The sequence below is a fragment of the Oculina patagonica genome, chromosome 6 (assembly GCF_052425735.1).
Source record: "Oculina patagonica isolate OP01 chromosome 6, crgOcupat, whole genome shotgun sequence".
Classification (NCBI taxonomy): domain Eukaryota; kingdom Metazoa; phylum Cnidaria; class Anthozoa; order Scleractinia; family Oculinidae; genus Oculina; species Oculina patagonica.
The window spans coordinates 28,395,938-28,422,020 of record NC_135763.1 but is presented as its reverse complement, the minus strand read 5'-3'; the positions used below and the strand labels follow the sequence as shown (position 1 = coordinate 28,422,020).

Below are 26,083 nucleotides of genomic sequence, written 5' to 3'. Positions count from 1 at the left end.
ATATGTGTTACCAAAACAAGACCAATCAATAGATCAATAGACGGGGTCAACAGGCCGTCACTGCCTGGAATCGCGGGATATTGGATTGTATTTTAAACATAATTGTTAATGTTCCAAAATGACGCTAAATGGCGGTATAAAACTGCTCCGACGTTTCGGCAATACTGCCTTCTTCAGGGTGGCACGAAGAAAAAATTCTTTCTTTGTGCCACCCTGAAGAAGGCAGTATTGCCGAAACGTCGGAGCAGTTTTATACCGCCATTTAGCGTCATTTTAGAACGTTAACAATTATTTTAGCATTAAGACGCTACGCAGTTTTCAACTATTATATTGGATTGGATAACAGCCCTTGCTCTTCAGACCTTGTTGCGCTCGTTCCCCACAGTCAAGTCCTTGGTCCAATATTCCACAGTGGTCCTTGTGCATGGTTAAATAAACAATAACTTTCATTTGGCACGGAAATACACGCGTTCATTTTTTTCCGCGGACATTATCTGTTCCGAGAAGCAAAGCTCGAGAAAAACTGTGACAACAGATAATGCCACTGATCAGGAGCCATAATCCGATTATGGCTCCTGCACTGATACTATCCGAGCTGGACGTACTCCGGGGGGGGGGGGGGTACTCCATATAACGGCCTATACGGGGAGGCTCCGCCCCGGGGGCTCTACTCAAAAATTTTATACGGGAGGCTCCGCCCCGTTCTCCCCTACCCTTTTATATCCATTTTTCACGAATGTCCCCTTTCGTATCCTTTAACTGAAAACCCCTTCTTACCTGGGACATGCGTGGCTTGAAATAGGACGTTTTCTTGTCATTTTTATTGCTTAATAATTAAAAAATACAACGTAATGCGTCCGTTCGATTTTCCCTAAAGCATTCCCCTTCGTTCACCTCGTGTCCCTACCCTTTTCCTGAGCCGAAGGTACCCCTTCGGGCGGGCCTCCCGTATGGCCAAGGAGTCCCCCGGGGCTCCGCCCGAAAGGGGTACCTTTTTCAGGCTTCAGGTATATAAAAGGGTAACGATTTCACAAGTTTAAGTATATGACAGGGTATGAAAATCCGTCATATAGGCTATTTAAAAGGGCCTGTAATTAAAATATTTCGAACAGACGCACTTAATGGCTGTATTATTTTAATTTATTAAGCGCTACAGAAAAATGACAAGAAAACGTCCTGTTCTAAGGCTATGTCACGTCTTTTAGGTATATGAAAGGGGTACCTTTTTTCAGTAAAAGGTATACGAAAGGGGTACAATTTCTGTCAAAATGGTATATAAAAGGGTAAGGGGTAAGAGCTTGGGGCGGAGCCTCCCCGTATAAAACTTTTTTGAGTGCCCCCCCCCCCCGGGGACGTACTAAAGTGAAGCGCACATTACAAAAAATGGGTGTTTTATGAATAAATAACGTAGGAAATATCATTGGATGTTGCCTTATTTTAGCTGTGTTGCGTGATACCATTAGACCAATCACGCGCGAGAAAAAATATTTGATGGGATATAATAAAATGTCTTTCCATAATTATCATACTTTGGAAAGGCACTATCATGATGAAACCATAATTGAGGGAAAGAGATTTAAGACACGGCATGGGTAATCGGAATAGGAAACGAGTTTTCGTTTCCCCTCAAATCTACACATTGCAGAAGGCCCGTAGGCAGAAGAACAGAAAAACACTGACTGAGAACTGCACAATTTCATAGTCCAGAAATAAGCATTTTTAATCAGGTGTAAACATGCACTAATCACAAGTCTTTGATTTGAAATATAATTATTATTTGAGCTCTTGTCATACTGACATTTCATTTCTTCAGGTGTGCATTATCATTCAGCAAGATGTTTAGTCCTTCGTTTGAATCTTCTCGCAGTAATAGCCATCAAGAGCTGATTTTGATCCTTCTGGGCACGGCGTGCAGGCACCAGAGCCTACTGCCCTGTACTGGCCGTCAGGGCATCTGGTCTCATCTCGGTGCTTCTTCCTGGCCCTGCCCTTGAACTTCTTGACCATCATCGTCTTGTCTTGGTTTGAGCCCCGATTCAGGATGCAAAGCCTGATTCCAACCTTCAGGTTCAAGACAGTTGCGGGGTCTGGGACTGTCGCTGATTCATATCCAGACAACGAAACTTGCCACTGTGAGTAAACCGACGGGAACAAAGGTGTCTTCTCTAGGAGTTCCTGGCAGTTGTTTTCATCAACATTCAGGGGGCAGATCTTAGGTAAACTGGCTCCATATGGGTTGGTCAAAGCGTCGCTTTCTCTTCTACACGGTTGGGCGCCATGGCCTTCCAGATACTCAAAAATGAAGTTCTTCTCTGGAACGATGACATAGCCTTTTCCATCTGGTGGTGTATGCTGGTTCAGCCCTGTAATTGAGGCATCGACTCGGACCATGCGCTCTGTGACACTAACAGTTGGTACAAAGGCCTTAAAATTTCTTCACAAAGATAGCCGCTCGTTCATCCTGTGCGTTTATCCATCGATTATCGACCAGCCATTTTCCATTGGGTATCTTAAATGTTACACGTTTGCCAGAATACAGATTTGTAATATTCATGAAAGCGCGGTCTTCTACTGTGGCATTTGTGGTTGGGACATCTTGGTTTGCCTCTACATTTCTGCATGATGGGCTGCTAACATGAGCAACCAGGTTTGGAATGTTAGTGTTCACTCCTTGGCAAACGCTGGGTCGAACTCCACCTTCTCTGTACTCCAGGATGTCACAATACGCCTCCGTTATCTGCCAGAGATTGGTCTTGTAGGAAATAAATGAAACCATAGAAAGAACTTTCAGGTCATGCACAACGCTTTCATCTTCGGGATTCCCCTTGGAGGAACTCTCTTCATAACCAGCAGTTATGCTCGCCGCTGCATCTAACGACGTCTCCGCTCTCATGTATGTGGCCATGGCTTCAATGAGTTCAAACTGAAAGTCATATATCTCAGCATATATCTCGAACATTTCCTGTGCAAGAACCTTAGTTTTTGAACACAAGCCACTGGATCGTACCCATGCGACAATAGTTTGCGCCAGAGCCGTGGTTTGACTGGTTATGACGTCACAAGCAGCATCGATAAGATTTCCCCATGTTGTAGTCATTGCAGTCAACTCAGGTTTCTCGACTTTTGGATCGTAGCACCCGTAATCAGTAAGAAATTTTTGCTTGCGTGTTTCAAAATCAGTGGTAGACTTGTCTTCTCCAGCACTCGTAATCAAGACCCGTATATTTTCAAGAGTCTCACTGTTTTCATTAAACCTGCCAGAAATGTCTACTGTTTTGGTCTTGAGTTCATTAAACGTTTTCGACATACGAACCAGCTCTCCTACTCGAGTCAATGTTGACGCCAACTTTGCAGTACGATCCATGAACGCTCCGGCACTCTGTCCGCCAACAAGCTTTTCAAGAGGATTCATCAGAACTGCGGCTGCCAATCCCACCTGAATGGTGTCCTCAGCGATCTCCAAAGAAACTGCTGCAATTGCTAGTTCTATGATTTTATTGAGTTTGCTTCCAAGCGTGGAACTCTTGGAGTCGATATTGTTTCTGTACTTGGTCAACCGTTGGTTAATATAGGTAATGTCAGCATTGGCTTTTTCTCTGTTGAAAGATTCCACTTTTTCGAAATAAGTACGGAGTCCTTTGAATCTCTCATTGACGGTCTTGGTTAACTCAGCGTTCAGCCATTCGACAAGTTTCGTCAAGGCGGTTTCTTGATTCTGAACAACTTCAAGAATTCTATCCATTTCCGTGAGGCTTAAGAAGGTCGGGTAATCGATCTGGGTATTGAGTATCTTCTTGACTTGTCCGCTTGCTGGAGGCTTTGTGGATTGGATGTAAGCGCTTATCTGGATGATAGCTTTCCAGAACATGCACGCATTCTTTTTGGTGTTGCTCGGGAGGTCCCACGACGTTTCACAACCCGATTTGATGGTTTCCAAATCTGGTACGAAAGAAATCATTTCACTGAATTCAGCGAACTGTCCGTTGCCAACGTATTTAAAGATCTCTTCTAAGTTTCTGACAAGAAGATCGTTGAGTTCCTCAGTTGTTGTGGGGTATACTTGGAGAAATTGATCGGGGTTGTTATGTTTTAACATTACAAAATGCAGACGAAAGGCATTCCATTTGACACCTGTTCTGCTCTCGCTCTTGACTCTTTCGAAGGTGTCTACCAATTTAACAATTTCAGGCAAAGAGGCGCAGAATGTTTCATCACCATCTTTCTTTTCACAAGATTCTTTCATTTCTCTTCTGAGGAATTTTCCGTTTCTCCTGCTAAAAAGAGCGGCGAAGGTTTCTGCATTATCCCCTGCTAATCCTTCAGCAAGTCTTCCTTTTACATCGTTGCTTTTGACGTCTTTGTTCAGAGCGGGAAGGCAGCCACGAAACACTGGATGTAACAGGAGAAGATCGACGTAAATTCCTCGCAAGGTGTTATCGTGAAGACGTATGAAATCAGAATTTGGTACGGTCAGCAAATACCGATTCCTGTATAAGCATTCGGGGTCAAAAGCCTTTGAGGGATCACGGCATATTTCTTCGACTGCATCGACGGCTGCTCTTTCTGGTACAAGTCCAAGGGCCAAAAGCTGTTCACGAACGCTGTCGAGATCTCTTATTACGTCGCTCATGGAACGGCTTGAACGAAGTTGATCGAAGTGGGTACAGAAGTTGTCAAAATTGACCTCAGTCTCGCCTGGATTTTCGTCTTGAGCCGTTGAACTGTGAACCAGCAGAACTCCCCACAAAAGGGCAAACGTGACCTTCCTCATCGCTGGATTCTTACCTTAGAATACAAAAACAAAATGTTAAAATAAAGGGACACTGTCACCAGTTTCACTTCAAAAAATTCAAGAGCCTCAAGACATATGAAAAATACGAAAAGTGGTCCAATTTTGTTAAAGTGTATATGACACAGTTTTTTTATTTGCCTGATCGAATGTACGTGGGATGCTGATGGGAACATCGAAAAAAAGAAATTCGAAATCTCGTTTTTTTCACCGCGTTTTCGACCTAAAAAACGCAATATTTTCACTTCCGGTTGGGTCCAAAACCGCGCACAGTGGGGAGCTGGGTCTATTCTGCTTTTGACGTCATGGTCGGTCTAGACCCAGCTCCCCACTGGGCGCCGTGACGTCAAACAAGTGATACACTCAAGAACCAAACAAACTGAACAGGGAATTTCAAAGGAAGATTGCGGCTGGGTTGCCGGAAAACCGAAAAAAAGGTTAAGGCTTGGAAGTTTATAAATGATCTGAAGTCTAGAGGGATACTAGTGTAATGATAGTTTATAGAGGTAAGTAAAATGAATGCGGTTTTTAATCTTGACGAATTAGGCTTAAAAGGAATTTAAAAGTAATGCACGTGTTGGCGATTTTAAATCTATGCCGTCGCAGCTTTAAAATTCCATGTTTGGTTTGTTTGGTTATTGAGTGTATCACTGAGCGCGTTCTTGTTTGACATCACGGCGCACAGTGGGGAGCTGGGTCTAGATCGGCCATGACGTCAAAAGCAGAATAGACCCAGCTCCCCAATGTGCGCGGTTATGGACCCAACCGGAAGTGAAATTTCACGATTTTAGAGCGCGAAAACGCGGTGAAAAAAAGAGATTTCGAATTTCTTTTTTCGATGTTCCTATCAGCATCCCACGTACATTCGTTCAGGCAAATAAAAAAACTGTGTCATATACACTTTAAAAATCACCATGCAAGTGTACTAAAGCGATAAACAAGTGGTATTATTGTGATGCCATCAGGTACTTTAGATCTCAAAAAAGTCAGGCTGATTTTTTCAAGTTTTGTCCTTGTGGACTGGAAAAACACCTAAAAATTATTATGGCTCCCTTCTTCCTTGAACGACAATTTTCTTCATGTCTCCATCTTGATGAACTAGGTGCATTTCATGTAGGAGAAGACCTAATAGAGCCGTTTAGAAATTACAGCTCAAGGCATTCTACGTATTCGCTTATTTGCTTATACTTATTCGCTTATACTTATTCGCGTATTTTACGTATTCGCTTATCGAATTTCAAACAGATAATTAAAATTAGTCAAAGAACTGCAAATTGCTATTTACAATATCACACCATCTTAACACGCGCCGTCGTAAATTCAACCCAACAGGTGACAAAAATCACTAGAAAAATCAAATTCCGATAAATTCAAAAAACTGCTAGAGTTTTCCGATTAAACGGAAATGGAACGACTTTTTCCGCCTGTTATAGCTAATTAGATGCAAAGTGCCGTTTGTTTCAATTTGCACAATGAAATTTCAGTAATTATTCATTGTTTACGAGCAGATTAAATTAGCAATCCTTGCAGTAAATACAATGTCTCGTGGTGGAATGCAAACTATATTCTTTTTAAACTGCTTGAAAATCAAGATACAATGTTCATCACAGTTTTCCCAGAAAAATATATTGAAAACAGCAGTATATTTTCTGAGACAACTGAAGAAAAATGTTTTTAGGTGCAAAGTTTCCATGGTGTAAAAAAATAGTTACTGAAAGGAGGCGGCTTTTTTATCGCACACGTAAAAGCCTGTGAAACCTGTGAAACTCACAAGTATCGTAGAACAAAGAACGACCAAGACAACAAAGAACCTCGAAACAATAAAAAGCAGGAAAATAATAGCCCCAAAACAAAGAAAAATTTTACAAGTTCTTACACCAGAGTAAACCCCAAACGTTGACGAACATGAAAGTTTTCGCAGCATAACTTTTGCACAACTTATTTTCCATCCAAACAGTTGCCATTTGTGGAACTTCACACTTCTCTACGGTTTTGCAACTTTGCTTATTGCCACCATCTACCAAATAAATAGAAAGATGGGAGTTGAAAAATGAGGCGGTATCTTTTTGTTCTATTGTTTTCTTTTCATTTGCACATAAAAAATTCCACGGGTAAACATCACATATCACCTTTTTTGTTACACCTTGGAACGTACAACATGCGAACATCACACTAGCCTGTGTACAGCCGTCCCGCTCCGCTCAAAAAAATCGCGATTTTGCCTTTTGTTTAAGAACTAATTCTTTTTTCTTTCGAAACTGTGCCCATGTCATGTGGACTGACTGCCTTCAGATATGTCATTAGGCGAGAGCAATACTCTTTTTGAGAGCTGCACTGCATGGTGATATTACAATGCCCTCGAGCAGTGGACAACACGCGCAGAAGAAAAAAGTTACCAAAGCGTAAAATGTCAAATTATCGATACACACCTATTGAAAATATGATGATTGTCAGGCTGTTGAGAAATGTGGCCGCGAGTGGCGTAGCTTGACCAGGTTAACAGTTGGAAATATTTTTGTGCATTTTATTCGAATTAAAAAAGTTTTTTTTTTTTAAAGAAAATTCTTACATATTTTTTTGGCAATGCACCACATTTTACTGAATTGGTAATAGCTCTCTATAATGAAACGTGGATCACGCAAAATTTAAGATTCCCTGATTTCGAGTTTTCTGTTTACCGTTATTACGGTAATATCGATGTGGTGAGTAAAAACAAGCAAGCAAATTAATGAATTTTTAATGGGTTAACTAAGTGAATTTAATAAGATTTTCAATAGGCGGAAAAATGTGTTCCATTTAAGTGAATTTTCCGCTAAATCGGAAAACTCTGCTTAGACAATGAGTTGAGGAAGATCGTTAACAGAATAAATATTGAAATAAAAGCGTTCTCAGTTCTTTGAAATGATGAAAATGCGTTTTTTAAAAAACATTGATTGATACCAAGAGAATGAATTTCAAAGGTTGACCGAATTCAATTTTTTCCCCTTCCACGCTATAGTTTCCTTTCAAGAATGTAACTTCGAAAATTAAAGTTACAATGTTTTGCTTCCTTTACAGCTTTAAAACGTTATAAAGAATGGTATTTACCACTATAAGTAGAAATTCTCTGGTAAATTAACTAAGCTGATCAGATTTTTAAATTCCAAGCAAAAAAGCTTTCACATTGTTTGTTTGTTTTTGGTTCAAATTAACTTCTGTGCACGGTTGTAAATAAACTACCAAAAAAATTTCTGGCAAAGATAAATTCACGAGAAAAAACAACAGCATATTCTCAGGATACAAATAAGAAAATGTTTCGATTTGATCTACTGTATATATACTTTGTAATGAATGTATCTTAGAAAAAAAAACTATGATTTGAGAGTTTTTATCGACTTTAAGCTTAAAGGGGCTATGTCACGGCTAATTAATCTTATGTTATTAAATTTTGCCAAATATTCGCTATGAAACTAAATGTTTGCAAAGAAATTAATTCTTTGATACTAAATGACAAAACCATAGCTTCCTTGCAGCTAAATGTGTCTCCCGGGCGTCATAAATTAAAGTTACAAGCAGACAAGATTAACTTTGAAAACTGTTCCGCCGGACCATATTTCAAAAGCCCACATCGCAATCCGTTTCAATCTTCGACACTTTTGGCCATCCGTACCTTCTTTTGCATTTGGTGTGTTATTTAAATATTCCTTCACTGTTTTAAGAGGTTATTTTATACATTTAAACAAATTTGATGTTTGGCTAAAATCCGTGACACGGTCCCTTTAAAACGGGAAAGTATCGTTATGTTGTTAGGATCGCAAAAAGGTAGGATCTCTTTTTATAGTTGTTTGGAATTGTTTTTGATGGACTCGTACACAGCTCGCACACTTTAGATTCGGCTTTTCCTTTTAGAAACTAGTGAATAGAAAACTATAAAAGGCACTTCGTTTAACTAGGAGAAAACGTAGCAGTGACTTCTATTATTATCAATACACGCGGCCAAATTGAAAACCGCCCTATTGAAAACACGCGCTTTGCAGGCCGCAAATGACTCCTAGCGGGCTGTTAATGCATTAACGGCCCTGCAGCTGACTGGTTCTCAGTTCATCATCCGATTAATTTTAACCAATCAGCGTCGCTGACGCGGGAAAACCATTCAGGTGTGTACGCGTACAGCAAGAGTCTCGAACAGTTTTTCGACAAGCGAATTGTGTTCGGTAGGAAAATTCAAAGTCTGTTTGTTGTAAATGGAACAAAATACAGCCAAAAAATCGGATTTTGAAGCAAATGCACAAGGCGAAGAGACAAAGAAAGCAACTCCTTGTTGTCTTGCGAGAAACGAAACATCGTTCACTTGAATTGTGTATCTCCGGTCGAGCTAATTTTAATAGCTTAATTATATAGCCGTCAGTAAATCCTATATTGTCAGCGCAGCTATTTTTCCTTAATTTCTGGGAACTGTCCAATTTGGGATTAAATTTGGATAGTTTCAATTAGGACTTTCAGGTAAAATTCACAAACTGTCCAATTTAAGAAAAATTGGACAGTTTCGTCTCAGCCAATCAAATCGAAGAAAAACAACATGTGACGGATATTAGCCAATTAGCACAAAGCATAGCGTCAGCCCTGTAAACTTGTCCTGTTTTACTTTTAGTCGACAATGGCGGAATTTTATAAGTCAAGTTTGCTACGTTTTTCTATTCTTTTTGAGCTTTTCAGCAATAGTAACAACAAAGAGAAATTTTCTACGTTGTCAGAAGAGGAGCTAGCTACACTAAGAAGCAAAAACCAAGAGCAAAACACCTCCAATAGTACAAAACTTGGATGAACGTAAGTGCAGCGAAGCGAAGCAAGAAATCTGTCAGATATTCATCGCCATGAGCTAGGTGCAATTCTTTGTCGTTTTTTTGTTGAAATTCGAAAAGAAAAGACGGCGATGAAGTACGAACGATATAGTGGAAAGGAGTATGTCAGATTCAAGAAGTTGTACGTAAAGCTCTTCGGACACTTTGTTTACGACTTTATTGATTGATGCAGTGTTTTCACGAGGATACCTAAACTTCGAGCCAGGATCCGTGTTTTCACTCACTTTGTAGCAAGCTTCGCAAACTCAGGTGAATAAACTGTTGCACTGTTTTGTTTAAGTTTTATTTGTGAAGACAATGCTCTGAGTGAGTTGCATGTGCTGTGTTATGCATACTATTGTTGAATGCTTTTCCCGTTCTGGACATAAGTTTATTGTTTATGCTGGATTGACTGACTACAAGCTATATAATTAATATGTAACCGGACTACATGCTTGTCCAATTTTGGAAATAATTAGATTCAAAAAATTCCTCTGACAGCCAAATTGGACTCGGCCTACGGCCTCGTCCAATTTTGGCTGCCCTCGGAATTTTTTTCATCAAATTATTTCCAAATTGGACAGCGTGTAGTCCAATTAGTATACGTAATTTTAATAACCTCATCCTGAACAATTTAAAAGAATGTTGATAATCAGAAAGGCATGATGAATTTCTAATATATCTAATACACTCAGTTTTTACCAAGCCCCTAAAAACATGTTTTGGGTGATTAGAAGTAGGATCTAAATATGCAAATTTATGTAATTTTTTAAAAAAAGTCCTATGGTGTATCCTACCCTGTAAAGCAGTTACATCATCAATAAGCAAACACAGATCTAAAAATTGACAATACACCCTATTTACCTTTACATTTATAATCAAGTTATTAGGATAAAACATCATCAATGAGCTTATTTCCCTTTTAACTGATTTAAAATCACCGGTAACAATCATTATACCATCATCTGCATATCTTTTCAGTAATCGTATTCCTTTACCAACAGAAACAAGACTATATTGATACTCGGAATACATTAGTACAAGATCACTAATTTCCTTACTAAAGTAACAACCCATGCTCAATCCTTCCACTTGTTTATATAGATTATTCCCCACATTAAAGTAATTCCAGTCATTGCAAAATTTGTAAAGTTTCAGTAAGAATGAAATTCTCCTACCATCTAATTTCAGCATTCCAACTAAGTTTCTTAATGTACGAGATGCATCCTCATATAAAATATTTGTATATAAATCCTTAAAATCAAAAGTTACCAAAGTATTTGTATCCCAAAAATCATAACTCCCATCATTCAAAATTTTAACTAATTCATCACTACTATTCAGAATGGTATCCCTCCTACCCGTTTTAGCCAAGTAACCCCTAAATTTGCATATAACCTCTCTTAGCTCCTTCTGTATAAATTTGGAAGCCTCAATAGTACACCAACTATGGCCAGTAACTATAGGCCTACCCCTTAATAAATTCTCATTACACACAGAAGCTTCCTCAGATAACTTATGTACCTTAGGGAGCAAGTTCAAACTAGGTAAAATATATTCTTTCTTTCCCTCAAAATTAAAATGCCTGTAATCGGAATCACACAACAAATCTCTATGTTTACAAACCAATGTTTTCAACCTAATCCTGCAACTCCTTTTCAAGCTTTCAGCCATATCTAACTTGCCTACCCATTTATATGTTGAAGAAGATAATTGGCGCTTATACTCCTCCCGGTACCAACGAATACTGTTAAGGGACCATCCCAATTTCTTGTCACTCTCCCGCAAAATAACAGGAAGTTTTTTCAAATACCTCCCCAAGTGATCGAGAATTTGTAGCTCACCACGATTGCCCATGTCATTCAACGAACTCTTATTTTGCCTGTATTTTAAAACAAATCTATCAATTAATTTCAAAGAAGCATAAACAAAGTCCCTCTCTTTTCGACAAAGTCGAGGATGACAAAGATGATACCTAATCTCAGACCTCAAAGAAGGAACTGAAATTTTACGAGATCTCCCCTTAGAAATAGCATTTCTTAATTTCAAATTACTCCTTAATTTTTGATTAGTTACTTTTAAAACATACTGTAGCAAGGCAGCCTCAGCAGAATGTTTAAACTGTTTTGCAGATTTCATAGAAGAACTTGACCCGTCGCTTGATGGCACATAGCCTCCACTCTTTCCCAAAATGTAACCATAGACATTCTGAATATGGTAGTCAGTAAAGTTATGCAAATTTGATTTTTTCCTCGCATTTTCAACTTGGAGTTCATCCTCCTCAAGCTCTCTCCGGAACATTTCGATCTTGGAAGTTACTTGTTTCTTAAACAACTCCAACCTCTTCAGAGAAAATCTCTCAAAGTTTTTGATATTCCGTCTTATCTCCATGTAACTTCCATCAATTGTACTAGCCATTCGGACCTTTCGCTTCCTCCCAATTTGTTTTTTTAATTTCCGCCTTAGCAAAGGAATTTCACTGCATAGCAAAGTCAGACGGTTTGAAATAATCTCATCAATCTGCATCCTCAAATCGGTCACTCTCTGTTCGTAAACGGCTCGAGTTTTACTTATCTCAGCATTCCTTAGTGTCTTATCTGAATCTGGCTGTACCTCACCAGCTTTATAAATAATTTCCTCATCATTTGCAAAATTAAACTTAAACAACTCCACCGAGTGATCCAAAAGCTTGTCGTACAAATTATTGATGGAATACAGATCACTGCGAAGCGGGCCAGTCAAACCCCTAGTCTTCCTGAAGCTTTTTTTCCAATTTTCAATAGAGGCACTCAAAGAGGAATTCGAAGCCATTACAAAGAAATAAGCGGTATACAAAATTAACACAATGTCAATTTCCCCATCAAAATGTCGATTTAGCAACGATTATCATTTGAACGAAACAAATGACGCCACAACTTAGCTAACGAAAATTTTCGAATGAAAAACTAAACAAGAACGAGCAAATAACGAAATTATTCAAAAATGAAGAAAAAGGAACCGAATAAGATTGAACTCAATCGATTAGAAAATCGATTAAATAAATGTACGCAAATCAAAGTTCTGTTTAAAATACAGACTTCGATATTTTAGCCTATTAGAAATGTACCGAAATTAAAACGAAATCATTTAAAACTCAGAGCACGCGCTAAAATCTTCATGTTGAACGAGCAAAAGAAGACCTAAAAATTTCGCCATTCAAATTCAAAAATAATGTCGAATCTGCTACGCCATATCGCAGTCAAATATTTTCAAGGAGGTGACCCCAACCGGTGAGAACATTTCCAATGAAATAGTTGTTTTAAAATTCCTAAACTATAATTGAACATCTCAACTCACCAATCTGTCTTCTTACGTTTCGCTCCTCTGCACTGTCAAAAGAAAATGGCCGACAGCCTCATCAACGACGACCAAGCCATCGAAGATGCTATGGTACGTAGCGTGGAAGAAACGGAAAGAAAGGAACGCAAGAAGAAGGTAGTTTTTGACCTCTGCCATAACTCTTAGACTTCATACCATGGTTAAAAACAAAACTGCACGTAGAGTCCAGCCAGTTGGTACCAAATGGTTTGAAACGTGCAGGTTCGTAGGACATTTTATAATGTAAACTCGGTCCCAGCTCCTCCCTCGTGCGGAAATTTTGAATATTATCGGAAACAGATATCGGAAGCGGGGGGGAACCCTACCCAAGCCCGTGCCTACTAGCCATATAGTCCTTCTGGACTCCTGACGAGAAAAGGGCTATATCTTTTGTTTTTAAAATGAAATGGTATGAAATATTTCAAAAAAAGTGAGCTCACTTATAGGTAAATACATAATGAATTTTCCCTTTCAACCTCTGTAATAAAATTTAATTGTGACACCTGATGGACAAAAAAAGAAATAGAACTAAAATTTTGTTTCAGGTCATTAAAAAACTGAAGAGGCTGGCGCGGAGAAGAAACAAAGAACCAAGAAAGACAAAGCTAATCTCTAAAATGAGTATCAAAAAGAAAATCAAAGAAAAAAGCAAAAAAGCAAAAATGCAAAAAAACATGAAAAAAGCACAAATTGACGTCATCATAAAACAGTGTATAAGAGCGAAACAACTGTCTGCTCAACTGACCAAAATGACCAAGGAATTACGGGTGCTCACAAGGAGCACCCAAAATTTGATTCTAAAGTTATAAGTTTTTCTCAAAGATTGTAAGAGTTATGTCATAATTTATATGAATAGACAAAATAAAGGAAACTCAAAGGAGTCAAGAAAAAAGAAAAAATTTTATTTCTTATGTAACAAAAAAGGAAAATCCTCGCACTATAATGTAATAGAAAATTATGGTGGTGGGAATTTTTTAAAAAAACAAGGGTACCAAAAACTAGGACATTAAATTTCAATGGGTCTCATTGACATCTCCTATGCCTCCATAAACAAGCATCCACCAGGATTGTCTCAAGCAGTAACCTAGGAAGAAGAAAAAATGCATTAAATCAAATCTACCCCCATCCTAAGTATTTATGTCTTAATTTAAATCACTCGTGAACTTAATAATTTCTACTCCCAATCAAAAAATTAAACAAATTTTATTTTAGAGAATCTTAGACACTAGTCAGATAGTAAACACAAAATAAATAATCAATTTAAAACTAAATATTAGGGCATTTCACTAGTCAAACACAAGTTTTGTTTCCCGCACCACTCGTATCTGGTTGATTTGTTTGATCTGTCTGGATGTCTATGGGTAAATCCTATGGACGGCTAGTTGGTCTGCGTGTTTTCCTGGTATGTTGGGGGTGTGTTGGACAAGAAGCACTTACATAAAAAGTTTACCTTAATCAGTCAGTTTAAGGAAAATTATTTTAAAATCGGAACTTTCTAATATTAAAGTTAAATTTCTATTAATTAATAAATAAATTAGCATTTACCTTTAAAGCCCGTACCGATGGAATTGCCATCAAGAAATATTTAGACCTCTACGGTTATCAGCTAACCATTAACCACTTCATCCGGGTCACAACTAAGATATATTAAGCAGCTGTCAAAACAATAATGAATAATTTTTTAATCAAAGTAATAAATAAATAATACAAATCTAAATCATAAGATTAAAATAGATAGTAATCCAAACTTCTAGCCCCCTTTTGCTCGGTTCCGTCTGGTTAGGCATCCATGGGTCTGCTCATGTTTGTTTGAATCTTTCGCCTGTTCATTTGGTCGGCTGTAGTTTTGGATTAGTCAACCTTAAATCGTTTTAAGTAAAAATTTAAGGGATCCAAATCTTTTGGGTATGGATTCAATGTTATCAATGTAATAATGAAATAAAACACACTAGACAGTCATTCAAAAGAAAGCTATTCAGAGCTTCGGCCTCCTTTTGCCCAGTTTCGTTCGCTCTGATTTTTATGGATTACATCCATATCTATCAATGGCGTTCTTACTGTGCATTTGATTGGTCGAGATTATGGAATTTGCTTTCCTTACTTTAATCTTTTAATAACCGAAATATTAAAACCTGAATTACAATAAAGGTTTTAATATAAAAAATGGCATCCCACTGCATTGGAACCAGTCCATTGCTTGAAACAAAACAAAACAATCTTATTTTCCATATGCCGGATTTTAATCCCACCATATGGCGGACCATGGCCAACTCAAGATCCAGTCCTCCGTGGGTCAGTTGTGCTAGACCTCTTTTCGTTTCGAGATAGGCGAATACGTCTATAAAACGACCTTGTTAGTACCCACAAAGAAATAGTTTGTCTATGGCACTCAGTTTCTTTGTAAAGACGGTTGGATGTATCCGGGAAGGAACTCATGGCCCGAAAATTTTTAGTGGGCTTTGTCATTTCGTTTAAGGGTATTCTTTTAAGTGCAAATTAAATAACCAACCAAAATTAATTAAAATTCATCTTTAATCAAAATTGAATTGTTGTAGCTTATCATGTAAAATCTTACGAGTGCTAAGTACATTCCTTAATTTAGGTTTAACCCTTTTAGATATCAAAAGAGATTTTTTCAATTCCAACCCGCGTGAGGCGCAAGAAAACAAATTTTGCAAACCCCCAGATATATCATTTTGGCTATCATACTCTACAGGAAAAACAACACTATTACAGGGGTCATACCCCGTACCCCCCTTCTGTATACCAATTTTAGAATAAGTAATAGCATGTTTATTTATAAATTTGTTCTTATAGCCTAATTTTAATAACCTCATCCTGAACAATTTAAAAGAATGTTGATAATCAGAAAGGCATGATGAATTTCTAATATATCTAATACACTCAGTTTTTACCAAGCCCCTAAAAACATGTTTTGGGTGATTAGAAGTAGGATCTAAATATGCAAATTTATGTAATTTTTTAAAAAAAGTCCTATGGTGTATCCTACCCTGTAAAGCAGTTACATCATCAATAAGCAAACACAGATCTAAAAATTGACAATACACCCTATTTACCTTTACATTTATAATCAAGTTATTAGGATAAAACATCATCAATGAGCTTATTTCCCTTTTAACTGATTTAAAATCACCGGTAACAATCATTATACCATCATCTGCATATCTTTTCAGTAATCGTATTCCTTTACCAACAGAAACAAGACTATATTGATACTCGGAATACATTAGTACAAGATCACTAATTTCCTTACTAAAGTAACAACCCATGCTCAATCCTTCCACTTGTTTATATAGATTATTCCCCACATTAAAGTAATTCCAGTCATTGCAAAATTTGTAAAGTTTCAGTAAGAATGAAATTCTCCTACCATCTAATTTCAGCATTCCAACTAAGTTTCTTAATGTACGAGATGCATCCTCATATAAAATATTTGTATATAAATCCTTAAAATCAAAAGTTACCAAAGTATTTGTATCCCAAAAATCATAACTCCCATCATTCAAAATTTTAACTAATTCATCACTACTATTCAGAATGGTATCCCTCCTACCCGTTTTAGCCAAGTAACCCCTAAATTTGCATATAACCTCTCTTAGCTCCTTCTGTATAAATTTGGAAGCCTCAATAGTACACCAACTATGGCCAGTAACTATAGGCCTACCCCTTAATAAATTCTCATTACACACAGAAGCTTCCTCAGATAACTTATGTACCTTAGGGAGCAAGTTCAAACTAGGTAAAATATATTCTTTCTTTCCCTCAAAATTAAAATGCCTGTAATCGGAATCACACAACAAATCTCTATGTTTACAAACCAATGTTTTCAACCTAATCCTGCAACTCCTTTTCAAGCTTTCAGCCATATCTAACTTGCCTACCCATTTATATGTTGAAGAAGATAATTGGCGCTTATACTCCTCCCGGTACCAACGAATACTGTTAAGGGACCATCCCAATTTCTTGTCACTCTCCCGCAAAATAACAGGAAGTTTTTTCAAATACCTCCCCAAGTGATCGAGAATTTGTAGCTCACCACGATTGCCCATGTCATTCAACGAACTCTTATTTTGCCTGTATTTTAAAACAAATCTATCAATTAATTTCAAAGAAGCATAAACAAAGTCCCTCTCTTTTCGACAAAGTCGAGGATGACAAAGATGATACCTAATCTCAGACCTCAAAGAAGGAACTGAAATTTTACGAGATCTCCCCTTAGAAATAGCATTTCTTAATTTCAAATTACTCCTTAATTTTTGATTAGTTACTTTTAAAACATACTGTAGCAAGGCAGCCTCAGCAGAATGTTTAAACTGTTTTGCAAATTTCATAGAAGAACTTGACCCGTCGCTTGATGGCACATAGCCTCCACTCTTTCCCAAAATGTAACCATAGACATTCTGAATATGGTAGTCAGTAAAGTTATGCAAATTTGATTTTTTCCTCGCATTTTCAACTTGGAGTTCATCCTCCTCAAGCTCTCTCCGGAACATTTCGATCTTGGAAGTTACTTGTTTCTTAAACAACTCCAACCTCTTCAGAGAAAATCTCTCAAAGTTTTTGATATTCCGTCTTATCTCCATGTAACTTCCATCAATTGTACTAGCCATTCGGACCTTTCGCTTCCTCCCAATTTGTTTTTTTAATTTCCGCCTTAGCAAAGGAATTTCACTGCATAGCAAAGTCAGACGGTTTGAAATAATCTCATCAATCTGCATCCTCAAATCGGTCACTCTCTGTTCGTAAACGGCTCGAGTTTTACTTATCTCAGCATTCCTTAGTGTCTTATCTGAATCTGGCTGTACCTCACCAGCTTTATAAATAATTTCCTCATCATTTGCAAAATTAAACTTAAACAACTCCACCGAGTGATCCAAAAGCTTGTCGTACAAATTATTGATGGAATACAGATCACTGCGAAGCGGGCCAGTCAAACCCCTAGTCTTCCTGAAGCTTTTTTTCCAATTTTCAATAGAGGCACTCAAAGAGGAATTCGAAGCCATTACAAAGAAATAAGCGGTATACAAAATTAACACAATGTCAATTTCCCCATCAAAATGTCGATTTAGCAACGATTATCATTTGAACGAAACAAATGACGCCACAACTTAGCTAACGAAAATTTTCGAATGAAAAACTAAACAAGAACGAGCAAATAACGAAATTATTCAAAAATGAAGAAAAAGGAACCGAATAAGATTGAACTCAATCGATTAGAAAATCGATTAAATAAATGTACGCAAATCAAAGTTCTGTTTAAAATACAGACTTCGATATTTTAGCCTATTAAAAATGTACCGAAATTAAAACGAAATCATTTAAAACTCAGAGCACGCGCTAAAATCTTCATGTTGAACGAGCAAAAGAAGACCTAAAAATTTCGCCATTCAAATTCAAAAATAATGTCGAATCTGCTACGCCATATCGCAGTCAAATATTTTCAAGGAGGTGACCCCAACCGGTGAGAACATTTCCAATGAAATAGTTGTTTTAAAATTCCTAAACTATAATTGAACATCTCAACTCACCAATCTGTCTTCTTACGTTTCGCTCCTCTGCACTGTCAAAAGAAAATGGCCGACAGCCTCATCAACGACGACCAAGCCATCGAAGATGCTATGGTACGTAGCGTGGAAGAAACGGAAAGAAAGGAACGCAAGAAGAAGGTAGTTTTTGACCTCTGCCATAACTCTTAGACTTCATACCATGGTTAAAAACAAAACTGCACGTAGAGTCCAGCCAGTTGGTACCAAATGGTTTGAAACGTGCAGGTTCGTAGGACATTTTATAATGTAAACTCGGTCCCAGCTCCTCCCTCGTGCGGAAATTTTGAATATTATCGGAAACAGATATCGGAAGCGGGGGGGAACCCTACCCAAGCCCGTGCCTACTAGCCATATAGTCCTTCTGGACTCCTGACGAGAAAAGGGCTATATCTTTTGTTTTTAAAATGAAATGGTATGAAATATTTCAAAAAAAGTGAGCTCACTTATAGGTAAATACATAATGAATTTTCCCTTTCAACCTCTGTAATAAAATTTAATTGTGACACCTGATGGACAAAAAAAGAAATAGAACTAAAATTTTGTTTCAGGTCATTAAAAAACTGAAGAGGCTGGCGCGGAGAAGAAACAAAGAACCAAGAAAGACAAAGCTAATCTCTAAAATGAGTATCAAAAAGAAAATCAAAGAAAAAAGCAAAAAAGCAAAAATGCAAAAAAACATGAAAAAAGCACAAATTGACGTCATCATAAAACAGTGTATAAGAGCGAAACAACTGTCTGCTCAACTGACCAAAATGACCAAGGAATTACGGGTGCTCACAAGGAGCACCCAAAATTTGATTCTAAAGTTATAAGTTTTTCTCAAAGATTGTAAGAGTTATGTCATAATTTATATGAATAGACAAAATAAAGGAAACTCAAAGGAGTCAAGAAAAAAGAAAAAATTTTATTTCTTATGTAACAAAAAAGGAAAATCCTCGCACTATAATGTAATAGAAAATTATGGTGGTGGGAATTTTTTAAAAAAACAAGGGTACCAAAAACTAGGACATTAAATTTCAATGGGTCTCATTGACATCTCCTATGCCTCCATAAACAAGCATCCACCAGGATTGTCTCAAGCAGTAACCTAGGAAGAAGAAAAAATGCATTAAATCAAATCTACCCCCATCCTAAGTATTTATGTCTTAATTTAAATCACTCGTGAACTTAATAATTTCTACTCCCAATCAAAAAATTAAACAAATTTTATTTTAGAGAATCTTAGACACTAGTCAGATAGTAAACACAAAATAAATAATCAATTTAAAACTAAATATTAGGGCATTTCACTAGTCAAACACAAGTTTTGTTTCCCGCACCACTCGTATCTGGTTGATTTGTTTGATCTGTCTGGATGTCTATGGGTAAATCCTATGGACGGCTAGTTGGTCTGCGTGTTTTCCTGGTATGTTGGGGGTGTGTTGGACAAGAAGCACTTACATAAAAAGTTTACCTTAATCAGTCAGTTTAAGGAAAATTATTTTAAAATCGGAACTTTCTAATATTAAAGTTAAATTTCTATTAATTAATAAATAAATTAGCATTTACCTTTAAAGCCCGTACCGATGGAATTGCCATCAAGAAATATTTAGACCTCTACGGTTATCAGCTAACCATTAACCACTTCATCCGGGTCACAACTAAGATATATTAAGCAGCTGTCAAAACAATAATGAATAATTTTTTAATCAAAGTAATAAATAAATAATACAAATCTAAATCATAAGATTAAAATAGATAGTAATCCAAACTTCTAGCCCCCTTTTGCTCGGTTCCGTCTGGTTAGGCATCCATGGGTCTGCTCATGTTTGTTTGAATCTTTCGCCTGTTCATTTGGTCGGCTGTAGTTTTGGATTAGTCAACCTTAAATCGTTTTAAGTAAAAATTTAAGGGATCCAAATCTTTTGGGTATGGATTCAATGTTATCAATGTAATAATGAAATAAAACACACTAGACAGTCATTCAAAAGAAAGCTATTCAGAGCTTCGGCCTCCTTTTGCCCAGTTTCGTTCGCTCTGATTTTTATGGATTACATCCATATCTATCAATGGCGTTCTTACTGTGCATTTGATTGGTCGAGATTATGGAATTTGCTTTCCTTACTTTAATCTTTTAATAACCGAAATATTAAAACCTGAATTACAATAAAGGTTTTAATATAAAAAATGGCATCCCACTGCATTGGAACCAGTCCATTGCTTGAAACAAAACAAAACAAAATTAAATAGGGACAACAGATCACTACTTAGTAAACCACCATAGCCACTCATTGCGTCGGTTACTTACACAAAGTAACATTAAACTATTAGGACTTTTTTCTTTACCATCTAGTCAGTAAACCCTCTAGTCAGTCAGTCTTATGGATGGTTTTCTGCACTTTCGACCTTCGTCTGCTCAATCTGTTTGTTCAGACCTTTCACGTGCTTATGCACATGTCAGGCTGTTCACTCGGCAGTTCATTCGGATCGTTGTTTTTGCAGTCTTCATCCGTTACTTACATAAACAGTAAAAGCCGAAATATTAAAACCTACTGAGTTCCGAAACTTTTTGGTTTTAATATCACAAATGGCATCCCACAGCGTTGGAACTATTCCTTCGTTTCAAATAATCAAAAACAATTTGCTTTAAACCATATGCCGGATCAATATCCCACCATATGGCGGACCATGTCCAACCTAAGATGCAGTCCCCGTGGGTCAGCTGTGTCAGACCTCTACTCGCCCTTGAGATAGACGAGCATGTTTGTAGAACAGCACTTTTTATTGTTTTTTTGTACCCACAGAAAGCCAGCCTTGAGAAAGACTGGGTCCTGTAAAAGCGGTAGGATGTATCTGGGAAGGTCCCTCATGGCTCGATAACTTTTTGTGGTATTTGCCATTTTGTTAGGTATAAAGTAAGTTAGTTTTAAACTGAAGGTAAAATAACTTAAACGGAATAGTTTCTTGTATAAACAACATATTTCTACCACTGAAGTAAAACCAATAGATAGTCAGCAAGTTAGCAGCCGAATTTCCGAAATTTCTTTAATATAGTAGCACTCCACGTCTCCACGACGTTGAAATTATTCCCTCGCTTTAATTGAATCGCGAGTTATGCTAGTATCGACTCTCTTTGGAGCCCAGGTTACGCGCGCGCAAGATGCAGACGTTCAAATAAAGCACGCGCGTACAACTAGCTCTCGCGAGCAAACAAAATTAATGTTAACAGCCAAGAGAGTTTGTTCCGTACCAAGCGCTCGGTTTTTCCGATGGTGAGTTTGTTATTTTTGTTTTTAAAGATTCAATTTACCAAATTTAATCCTAACAACAATGTTTAAAACATAGCTGCGAAAGCTTATTTAGTTTACGGCACTTATTAGTAATATAATCTCATCATTTATTAAAAACACATTCAACGAACTTTTATAACTTAAGTCATTACATTTTGCCTTATTTTAACATTTTGTTAACGTTTCATCGGTATAGATTGATAACAGTTAGCTCAGCCACGTAGGGCCAGCTGTGGTACCACAGTTTGAAACGTGGTTTAGAGAGATTTACCCTGATTTGGCTTTTAGTTTATCGATACGTTACAATACGGATAAAAGATCAATGTAACGTCTTCCCGCGCGCGCTTACCCCCTTTTTTTCTAGCTTACTCTTCGCGAAATAATTATCTCTCTAAGGGGTCTGTCACTGTGCCCCTGACGAGAATGGCAGACTTTCTGAGCTTTCATGGCAATCTACTCCGATCCCGGGAAACTTATTAGTGAGCTCACTATTATAAATTCTTCAATTTAACTAACAATGGTAATTTACCTAAGCGATAAAATTAAATAGGGACAACAGATCACTACTTAGTAAACCACCATAGCCACTCATTGCGTCGGTTACTTACACAAAGTAACATTAAACTATTAGGACTTTTTTCTTTACCATCTAGTCAGTAAACCCTCTAGTCAGTCAGTCTTATGGATGGTTTTCTGCACTTTCGACCTTCGTCTGCTCAATCTGTTTGTTCAGACCTTTCACGTGCTTATGCACGTCAGGCTGTTCACTCGGCAGTTCATTCGGATCGTTGTTTTTGCAGTCTTCATCCGTTACTTACATAAACAGTAAAAGCCGAAATATTAAAACCTACTGAGTTCCGAAACTTTTTGGTTTTAATATCACAAATGGCATCCCACAGCGTTGGAACTATTCCTTCGTTTCAAATAATCAGAAAAAAATTCCGAGGGCAGCCAAAATTGGACGAGGCCGTAGGCCGAGTCCAATTTGGCTGTCAGAGGAATTTTTTGAATCTAATTATTTCCAAAATTGGACAAGCATGTAGTCCGGTTACATATTAATTATATAGCTTGTAGTCAGTCAATCCAGCATAAACAATAAACTTATGTCCAGAACGGGAAAAGCATTCAACAATAGTATGCATAACACAGCACATGCAACTCACTCAGAGCATTGTCTTCACAAATAAAACTTAAACAAAACAGTGCAACAGTTTATTCACCTGAGTTTGCGAAGCTTGCTACAAAGTGAGTGAAAACACGGATCCTGGCTCGAAGTTTAGGTATCCTCGTGAAAACACTGCATCAATCAATAAAGTCGTAAACAAAGTGTCCGAAGAGCTTTACGTACAACTTCTTGAATCTGACATACTCCTTTCCACTATATCGTTCGTACTTCATCGCCGTCTTTTCTTTTCGAATTTCAACAAAAAAACGACAAAGAATTGCACCTAGCTCATGGCGATGAATATCTGACAGATTTCTTGCTTCGCTTCGCTGCACTTACGTTCATCCAAGTTTTGTACTATTGGAGGTGTTTTGCTCTTGGTTTTTGCTTCTTAGTGTAGCTAGCTCCTCTTCTGACAACGTAGAAAATTTCCCTTTGTTGTTACTATTGCTGAAAAGCTCAAAAAGAATGGAAAAACGTAGCAAACTTGCCTTATAAAATTCCGCCATTGTCGACTAACAATGTGACAAGTTTCCAGGGCTGACGCTATGCTTTGTGCTAATTGGCTAACATCCGTCACATGTTGTTTTTTCTTCGATTTGATTGGCTGAGACAAAACTGTCCAATTTTTCTTAAATTGGACAGTTTGTGCATTTTACCTGAAAGTCCTAATTGAAACTGTCCAAATTTAATCCCAAATTGGACAGTTCCCAGAAATTAAGGAAAAATAGCTGCGCTGACAATATAGGATTTACTGACGGCTATATAATTAGTATACGTAATTGGACTACATGCTGTCCAATTTGGAAATAATTTGATGAAAAAAATTCCGAGGGCAGCTAAAATTGGACGAGGCCGTAGGCCGAGTCCAATTTGGCTGTCAGAGGAATTTTTTGAATCTAATTATTTCCAAATTGGACAAGCATGTAGTCCGGTTACATATTAATTATATAGCTTGTAGTCAGTCAATCCAGCGTAAACAATAAACTTTTTATATGTCCAGAACGGGAAAAACATTCGACAATAGTAGGCATAACACAGCACATGCAACTCACTCAAAGCATTGTATCACAAATAAAACTTAAACAAAACAGTGCAACAGTTTATTCACCTGAGTTTGCGAAGCTTGCTACAAAGTGAGTGAAAACACTGCATCAATCAATGAAAGTCGTAAACAAAGTGTCCGAAGAGCTTTACAACTTCTTGAATCTGACATACTCCTTTCCACTATTTCGTTCATATCTCATGGCCGTCTTTTCTTTTCGAATTTCAGCATAAACGACAAAGAATTGCATCTAGCTCGTGGCGATGAATATCTGACAGATTTCTTGCTTCGCTTCGCTGCACTTACGTTCAGCCAAGTTTTGTACTATTAGAGGCGTTTTGCTCTTAGTTTTTGCTTCTTAGTGTAGCTAGCTCCTCTTCTGACAACGTAGAAAATTTCTCTTTGTTGTTACTATTGCTGAAAAGCTCAAAAGGAATGGAAAAACGTAGCAAACTTGCCTTAAAAATTCCGCCATTGTCGACTAACAATGCGACAAGTTTCCCGGGCTGACGCTATGCTTAATGCTAATTGGCTGATATCTGTCACATGTCGTTTTTCCTTCGATTTGATTGGCTGAGACAAAACTGTCCAATTTTTCTTAAATTGGACAGTTTGTGCATTTTACCTGAAAGTCCTAATTGAAACTATCCAAATTTAATCCCAAATTGGACAGTTCTCAGAAATTAAGGAAAAATACCTGCGCTGACAATATAGGATTTACTGACAGCTATATAATTACGTATACTAATAAAGCAGTTGCAGGAATTTTACGCGGACGTTCAATCGGAAAATGTAAGTTAGTAAAGTATTATTATTCATGAATCAACCCATTGCTCATTATTTTCAGACACACTGCAGCTAGTCTTTTTTATACTACAACTACACAATAATACATAAGCCTCAGTAGCATCGTGTATAATTTTCATTGCGACGAAGTACTTGTACGTGTTATTTGAATTGAAAATCGTGATGCTTACTTCATTAAACTGAATGTGTTACCTATCTGGATTTTATTTGGCCTTGTTTATTAATAATAATGATAATAAAATGATTTTTTTCGGGAATATTGTTTATTTGCTCCCTTGTAGTGTCATTTGTGGCCCGAGCGCGAATTTTATCAAAAGTCTATTGGTCCGTATCAATAAATGTAAAAACAGAAATCTTTTGTTGCGAACAGATATTTGAGTGGTTCCAAAATGCTGGAAAATGTGAAGACAATAAACCAATTCAACAAGAAAATAAAACATTTTTTAAAAAAGCATAAATATTTTCGAGTTAGTTTCTGCCTAACTGTTTTTATGGAATTGTTTTCAAAACAACGTGCTGACGAATTGTCCATAAAAATAGAAATGATTTGTAAGCAACAATTAACTGAAATATCTTACCACAAACTTTGAAGTAATCCGCAAAACCTTCGACTAAACAAGTTTTTCAGCCTTCATGTTCAAAGCGAATGTGTTTGATGCAATTGTAAGGTGTCAGTGGATTCTCATATGTCCGAAGAACAAATTTGTTCTGTGAAAAAATTCAATTAACACTTCAATTATATCACATTTTCCAAAAGTGGGATTGGACAAAGAAATGTGACAATTTTAAAACATTCATTACTTCTGAAACACAGTGATTGGGTAAGAGCCGTAACAAAAAGCTGGTATCACACAATTACAATTCAAAGTTCTCTTCAGATCTTATTTGAAGCGGGTTGTACTTCTGGTGGTGCGGTTGAACAAAACAACAGCAATTTCTTCCACCTGATGAACCGAAAAATACACCGGCAGAAAGCTAATTAAAAAAGCACACACAAATAAAGTGTCTTATTGTTCGCTTTGTAACTTCCAAAGGCCATCCCCTTTTTTTTTTTTCGTTTATCGTCGTATGTGTTTTCTGATTTTGGGTCGGTCGGTCGGAATTAAAAAAAAAAAAATTTAAAAAAAAAGTGGATAAGGAGTCTGGAACTAGGAGGCCCGGTACCTCAGCATAATGTCCGTGGAGCCTGGAAACAAGAAGACATGGTTACAAAGTCAACATGGCGGCAATGGTGGAAGGAAAAATCGACGTCGTGGTTAAACTC

General features: G+C 37.3%; 2 long non-coding RNA genes and 2 pseudogenes across 3 annotated transcripts; 1 reads left to right on the top strand and 3 right to left on the bottom strand.

Moving 5' to 3' along the window:
• LOC144657986 (uncharacterized) overlaps nucleotides 1-26,083 on the top strand; it is a 522,126-nt pseudogene that overhangs the window by 156,794 nt on the left and 339,249 nt on the right.
• On the bottom strand, nucleotides 1,711-25,522 carry LOC144656595 (uncharacterized; annotated as a pseudogene). The gene is made up of 2 exons (XR_013571328.1): nucleotides 25,398-25,522; nucleotides 1,711-4,785 (listed from the first exon to the last, which is right to left on the bottom strand). The product of XR_013571328.1 is annotated as an uncharacterized LOC144656595 (transcript).
• Nucleotides 13,848-18,655, bottom strand: LOC144658991 (uncharacterized). Its single transcript, XR_013571829.1, has 3 exons — nucleotides 18,516-18,655; nucleotides 14,512-14,621; nucleotides 13,848-14,050 (listed from the first exon to the last, which is right to left on the bottom strand). It is a non-coding gene; the product is annotated as an uncharacterized LOC144658991 (long non-coding RNA).
• On the bottom strand, nucleotides 19,418-20,750 carry LOC144658992 (uncharacterized). Its single transcript, XR_013571830.1, has 2 exons — nucleotides 20,082-20,750; nucleotides 19,418-19,620 (listed from the first exon to the last, which is right to left on the bottom strand). It is a non-coding gene; the product is annotated as an uncharacterized LOC144658992 (long non-coding RNA).